This window comes from Budorcas taxicolor, chromosome 8, assembly GCF_023091745.1.
Source record: "Budorcas taxicolor isolate Tak-1 chromosome 8, Takin1.1, whole genome shotgun sequence".
NCBI lineage: Eukaryota > Metazoa > Chordata > Mammalia > Artiodactyla > Bovidae > Budorcas > Budorcas taxicolor.
In genome coordinates this window covers 71840195-71847895 of record NC_068917.1, presented here as the reverse complement: position 1 = coordinate 71847895, position 7701 = coordinate 71840195, and positions in this window count along the sequence as shown.

Genomic DNA, 7701 nt, shown 5'->3' with positions numbered 1-7701 from the left:
ACTATACGTTTGTGGTTCTATTGAGGATGGAAAGCATTCATACCCAATATTTGTCAAAAAGTTTCAATTGCAACTCATGGTGAGGAATTTTTTTTTTTCCCCCAGCTGTTGTCTCTGCAGGGGTCCTGGAGTCTGTGAGCACAGGTAGGGGACAGACATCCAGGCCATTCAGAGTGCAGAGTCCTTATCTGCACCTTCCCTTGAGAAGCAGATCTTACATTGCATCTGTATGCAACATATATATATGTATATGTGCACGGGCATGCCAGGATCAATACCTATCACTGGCAATATATTCTGATATTTTATATTCTACTCAGTTTTATTAAAGACTACTCATTGTGACCTGTGGAATTGATTTCCATGACCCTTAAGTATATACAACTTGCAGTTTGAAAAAAAAAAAGCAGCCTAACAATAATGGCTTTGTGCTAAGTCATTTCACTCGTGTCTGACACTTTGCGGCCCCATAGACGTACCCTGCCAGGCTCCTCTGTTCATGGGATTTTCCAGGCAAGAATTTGGAGTGGGTTGCCATTTCCTTCTCCAGAGGATCTTTCTGACCCAGGGATTGAACCGGCATCTCTATGTCTTCTGCATTGGCTGATGGGTTCTTTACCACTGCACCACCTGGGAAGCCTTAACGGCTTTAGGGAGCTAGAAAATAGTGGTAAACGCTGTGGACTGGGATAGTCTAAGAGGGCTTCCTATAGAGAAAGCCTTTGGACCAGGATCCATGAGGATGGGCAGAAGCTGGATCAGTAAGGAAAAGCCTTTCTAGGAGAGAAGGCTGAGCCAAAACTTGGAAGATGGCCCTAGATGTTTGGTTAATGGTGGTCAGCCAACCTGCTGGGGAGTAAGCCTACAAGGGAGTGGTAATGGGAAACATTGATATTCAAGATAGCTAATACTTGGAAGAACTCTGATACCTGGAGGAATATGGGCTTTGACCAGTCCGAGCTTGTACCAGCTGTGACCCCTGTCAAAGCAATAATACCAAGGTGAGGCTGGCCGTCTTTTTGGAAGCAGGCTAGGCAAGGAAAGGGATTAGTTGTGAGCAGGGGTAGGGGTGGTGGTAGAGCTGGTGATGGCAGGGCTGGGTACTGGAACCCCCTGTGGTTTGGAAAAGCATCTCTGTATTATGCGCCTTTTAAAAGAGCAGTCTTAGCTTTTTGCATACTATTCTAGACTCCTCAAGACTCTAAACATCTCATTCTCAGGTGAGGGTCCTGTTGGGTTAGAAAGAAGCCTGGGACAGCTGCAGGACTCAGCAAAAGGCAGAGGCAGGTCACAAATGGTGACTGCTGGGGAAGACAGGCAGGCATTCTGCTGAGTTATCGTGTTTAATGTTTCTGGATTGCAGACTAAGCAGGGCACCAGGGACCAAGCTTTAGGTCCAGCAACAAACTTCCTTTACCATGAGTTTCAGAATCTAATAAAGGGAATGGAACATTGCCTGTCCCACTGACCTCAGAATTATACTGTGATGAGGAGCTGCTAGAAATCACCTTGAAATGAAAAAGTTGTATTTTATGAGCCTAAGCACCGCCTTGGGTCGGTAGAGGGAATGCTTTCCTTTGAACTTGCCTGAGAAGGCAAATTTTTGTTTAAATAACACAAATGTAATAGAACTGTCCAAAGTACATGATCTTGGCAATGAAATTTGTGGGACCTAACTCGTGGTTTTCTTAGTTTTATAACAGTGTAAAAATAATGCATTTTTCATCAAGCTAGAAATAAAAACAATAATAAAAATCTAACATTTATTGTGGGCTGATTATGTGCCAGCCACTCTAGCAGGTACTTTGCGTCTTATTTAACCCTCACAACCAACCTGTGCGGTGTATACCATTATCAGCCTCATTTTGCAAAGAAAAATGGTAAGAAAGTTGTTATAACTCAACTGAGAATGACACGGCAATTGTTTCATCTCATGGGGAGAGCTAAGAAAGCAATGCCCCACCACCCACAAAAGCCTCAGGGGGCTATGCCCAAGTCCATGATGGGGTTGGTCTCTTTCCATTCCCTCCCCTCCACTGCCTCTCCTCTAACTTCTCTTTGCAAAACCTCTTAACTTCCCAAGAGCTTGGGTAGGCAAATAGTGTACGGAGCCAGTGTCCCAGGAGCAAAATTATCCCATCACTTCCTCTGAGATCTGATCAATCCTCCTGTCAAATCCATGAGGTGGGGGATGGAATATGGGGAGGGAGTGGGCAGACATCTGGGAGCTAGATTGGGAATGTGCATCCCTTGTTTCTTTTGTGAATAAGCAATACCCAAGAGGGGCTTGAAATTTTACTAGGTCCTTGTGTTCAGTCCCTAAGTCATATCTGACTCTTTGTGACCCCGTGGACTGCAGCACACCAGGCTTCCCTGTCATTCACTATCTCCCAGAGTTTGCTCAAACTCATGTCCATCCAGTCGGTGATGCCATCCAACCATCTCATCTTCTTTCACCCCCATCTCCTCCTGCCTTCAATCTTTCCCAGCATCGGAGTCTTTTCCAATGAATCGGCTTTTTGCATCAGGTGGCCAAAGTATTGGAGCTTCAGCTTCAACATCAGTCAGGGTTAATTTCCTTTGGGATTGACTGGTTTGATCTCCTTGCTGTCCAAGGGACTCTCAAGAGTCTTCTCCAGCACCACAGTTCAAAAGCATCAATTCTTTGGCACTCAGCTTTCTTTATGGTCCAACTCTAACATCTGTACATGACTACTGGAAAAACTGTAGCTTCGACTATATGGACCTTTGTCGGCAGTCATGTCTCTGGTTTTTAATAGGCTGTCTAGGTTTGTCATAGCTTTTCTTCCAAGGAGCAATAGTCTTTTAATTTCATGGCTGCAGCCACCATTCGCAGTGATTTTGAAGCCCAAGAAAATAAAATCTGCTATGATTTCTGTTTTTTCCCTACCTATTTGCCGTGAAATGATGGGACCAGATGCCGTGATCTTGGTTTTATGAATGCTGAATTTTAAGCCTTGAGATTTCCCTAATTCCAAGGTTCTTCCTGTTTCTGTCTTACGTTTCAGATCTTACTCCTTGGTCAACCTCCAGGTGTATTTTCTCCTCTGAATCCTTTCTTGTCTGCTGTATTCAGGTGGATCTGTCCTTCCTGACCCCACCTTTGATGACATTTGTCCACAGGCGGTCCTTACTGTGAAGGACACAGAATGTTATCAGTGGAATCCCTTAGCTGGGTCATAGATTTCAGGACTTCTCCCACTGGAGCATGAGACACACTCTTATACGTTCACAAACCCACAAAAACTGGCTTCTGGCTGGCCTTGATGGCTGTTTATGAGAAAGAATGGGATAATGAGCTTGAATCTCTCATCTACCACTTTTGATATATGTAACCTTGGACAGATCACTCCATTTTCTCAAAATTAGAAATAATTTATGTAAAACACCCAGCACAGTGCCTGCCTTCAGTCAATGGCTCTGAGTTAGTGGAATAAACCAGGAATCTGGGGAATTGAGCCCTCATTCTTGCTCTGTGACTATTCAACTGAACTTAAGTGAGTTACTTCTCTCTTTTCTTCCTGTGTGAAATTAGAAGTTCTGGATGGTGCTGAGGTCATTTCTGGCTCTGACACTGTCTCTGCCCCAGCCCCAGACTCAGTTTCCTCCTGTGTGAAATTAGAAGTTCTGGATGGTGCTGAGGTCATTTCTGGCTCTGACACTGTCTCTGCCCCAGCCCCAGACTCCATGAGGCCTAGATGACCAGTCTAAGAAGACTCAGCAACTCCCAAGAGCTGAGTTTTGAAGGTACCTGCTATTCTAGGGGAGGGCTTCCCTCGTGGATGAGACAGTGAAGAATCTGCCTGCAATAAAGGAGACACAGGATACTCGGATTTGATCCCTGGGTTGGAAAGATCCCTGGGTAGAAAGGCATGGCTACCCACTCCAGTATTCTTGCCTGGAGAATCCAATGGACAAAGGAACCTGGAGGGTTACAGTCCGTGGGGCCTCAAAGAGTCAGACACGACTGAGCAACTAACACTTTCATTCTAGGGGACCTGGTTGGCCTTACTGATGATTGGGGAAAGCTGGGCCCTTGGCTGTCTGAGGCCTGGCTTGGAGAGGTGAGAGGAGCAGGAAGAAAAGAAGGGGGTCATCTAGGAGGAGGACAGAGTGACCTTGAAGATGGATCCCCATTGTCAGCCCAGAAATGACAGGTTAAGGAGGGACCCAGACGTGCTGCCCTTCTCCACTTTAATTACTATCATTTTGAGAAGACTGGCGTCTAAGCCTCAGAATTCCTCTTTGGAAAACTGTGTCTTTGCAGCGTCTGCAGACAAGGACGTTAGTGAACTGGCAGTCAACGCTCCATCAACTCCCCACACAGGGAGGGCGGCTGCTGACAGATGGAGGTGTGTGTGCGGCATGGGTCAGAGCCTGTCTGAGCACCTTCCCACGTGCCTGGCTCCCTTTGCCCCGCCACCGCGCAGCTCCTCAGCCATAGTTACAATTAGACATATGAAGATGTCTATTACCTCCTGGGGAGGGGTGGGGGAGATGGACAGAGGAGACGACCATTCTGAATGAGATGAAAAGATGGGGAAGAATCAGGAATGCTGACTTTGAGTGTCTTTGCGCTGGATGGCATGTCCTTGCTGGAGGGGCTGTGGGGTCCTCTGAGTATAGTTCAATGGAGGGTGCCTCCTGGGTACGTGTGTGAACATGTGGGTGTGAATGTGATCATGATGGCGAGTGAGAGAGGAAGAACAGCTGACAGGGCTTGGGGAAGCCTTGGTTTGCACTTAAGGATCGTACTCATTCATCAGGCCCAGTTAGCCTGAAACCTTCCCTGATTCTGGAAATGATTATTCAGTCATTTCAATGTTGATTCTTGGCAAAATTCTGAAACAGATGCCTGAAATTGATGATTTGTGAGTTCTTGGAAAAGAAAGGTGATTGCTAGAAGCCAGCATGAGTTCACTTAGAACAAAGCAGATCATCCCACCTTCTTTCCTCTTTTGACAGCTGTTAAATTGATCATCAGGATGGCACAGGGTGCTTCTGCTCAGCCCAGAGTGCTGGATGAGGGGTTACCCTTCTCACGTTACTGTCCATGTGACGTGGAACTTGGGTAGAGGGCAACCTTGTTGACGGTACCTCTCTCTTAAGTCTCTGTTTTGAGCAGAGGGGTCCTCACAGAGATGGGGAATGGGACCTCTTGCCCACATGGATGTATTTGATGGCTGCAGGCAGGAAAGAACAGCAAAGCTCCATGGGTAGAAACTCACCAGTAGGAAAGAGGGACACAGGCCTGGGGTCAGGCCTGTAGCACCATCAGTCAGGGGTATGGGGGAGACAGTTCTGGAGCCCTAATGTCCTGGGGCCCTGGTGAGTCTGGGGGAAAGCTGCGGGCTTCCATGTGGTACATATATACAATGGGATATTACTCAGCCATTAAAAGGAATGAAATAATGCCATTTTGCAGCAACATGAATGGACGTCAAGATTGTCATACTGAGTGAAGTAAGTCAGAAAAAGCAGGAGATATATTGTATGACATCCCTTATATGTGGAATCTAAAAAGAAATGATACAAGTGACCTTATTTACAACAGAGAAAGAGACTCACAGACTTAGAGAATGAACTTATGGTTGCAGGGTGGGGTGGGGGAAAGGGACAGTTAGGAAGTTTGGGATGGTCATGTACACACTGCTATGTTCAAAATAACCAACCAACAAGGACATACTGTCTAGCACAGGGAACTCTACTCAATGTTATGTGGCAGCCTGGGAGGGAGGGGGGCTTGGTGGAGAATGGATACATGAATATGTATGGCTGAGTCCCTTTGCTGTTCATCTGAAACTATCACAACATTGTTAATTGGCTACACTCCAATACAAAATAAAAAGCTTAAAGTTTGGAGTGGGGAGAAAAAGGCAGGCTTCCAATTACAGATGCAAAACTTGGGTCCTGGGCAGATTTGATGTCCTCTATCTGACCTCAGATAGAGTCGGACACGACTGAGCGACTGAACTGAACTGACCTCAGAAAGCCATCTTTGCCTCCACAAATAAGGCCTAGGAGCAAAACTGGCCTCTGAGTTTCTGGTTTGTTTGCAGGTAAAACAGCCAGGTAGCCTTTTGGAGGGCTGTGTTTTAGATAAATGTATACAATCCTGAGTATTCCTGGGCATATTTGGGAATCAGGCTCCTGATGAAGTGAGTAGAGACTCAAAGGCGTTGTAACTTGGGTACAAAAGAAGTGTGAGCATGTTTTATACTGAGAGACTGATGAGGCTTAGCTACCTTGGCTGGCCAACCCTTGAATGGACAGTGTAAAGTCATTCATGGCAACTTTGTGACTAAATGGAAAAAAAAGAAGTCCAGCTGATATGCGCTTGCGGGGGACCTACAGTTGCTGAAAAATTGTTCCCTTAAGGAGATTGATAAAATCTCAAATCTCAGTTTAGAAGGGGGGCTCCTAGTATTGAGCCACAGAGCTCGCTTCAAGTCAACCTTTCATCTGTGACGTGGGTGAAGACACAGAGGGCAGCATTATTAAATTTTTAGATGACAGTTAGAAGGGATAATTGAGGCCCAGAGAGATAGCTGAAGCTTTGAAAACATCCTGATAAGCTGAAATGATGCCTGAAACAAACAAGATGAAATTTAACAGGGAAAAATATTAAGCCCTATATTTAGGTAATAAAAATGAATTATGTCAGTACAGTATGGGGAAGCATGACTTGGGAGAATTTCAAATTAAAATCCTGGGGCCCAGACACTCGGAGCAGACTGCCTGATGAGGGCAGCAGAGAGCAGCTGCTGTCCAGTGCCAGACAGACGAGGGACCCTGTCCAGGGCAGCAAGAGGCATGGAGGCAAAATGGGACAGAAGTGAGAAGGCCCGACACAGGCAGGTGAAGGCGGGTTTGGGGCACACAGGCTCCAGGTATGTGAGACACCTGGATCCAGGTGAGGCTGGACTCCCGGGGCCACTTGTGTCCTGGGCCTTCTCATCTGGGGTCTGCCCTGTCTCTGAGGTGGTTTCCAATGGCCACTAGCTTAGTGGGGCAAAGACGGGAAGTGACATACTTAACAGAGATAGAAAACCGCTAGTGGCAACCTGGGGTTGGGGAGGTGAGCATGGGGGCAGTGTTGTGTGAGGCGCAGGAAGGAGAGGAGGGGCCTTGGTGGCAACAGATGGCTCTGTATCTTGGTTGCAGCGGTCGTTGCATGTGAGAAAACGGCCGGGGACTGCAGGCACTCGTGGTGCCGTCAGTTTCCTGGTGATACTGCAGGAGAGTTATGTCCATTGTAACTGTGAGGGGAAACTGCATGAAGGGTCTATGAGACCCGTCATACTATTTTTTTAAAATTATAACTTCCTGTGAATCTATAATTAATTTTTTTTTAATTAAAAAAAAAAGGAAGCTAAGGCGGACTCTGCAGTGAGTGTCCTGGGCTGGGGGTGGAGGGGAAGACCCCGTTTTCACTCCTGGAGTGGAGCTCTTTAGGACAGCCTTTGGGGGTGTGCATAGGGGAGGGCTTTGTATACAGGGGGACCCCAGGGTCTCTGGCATTCGAAAAACCTGTGGAGAGGGGCTGTGGACTTTGGGACTATAAAGGGCTGCTCCTCAAGCCCACCAAGCACCCCAGGTGGATGGAGGACAGGGGACACTCCACATTCTTGGGCCCTGCCCACGAGTTTGGTTAGAGTTGGGTTAGCGGAGACATTCTTT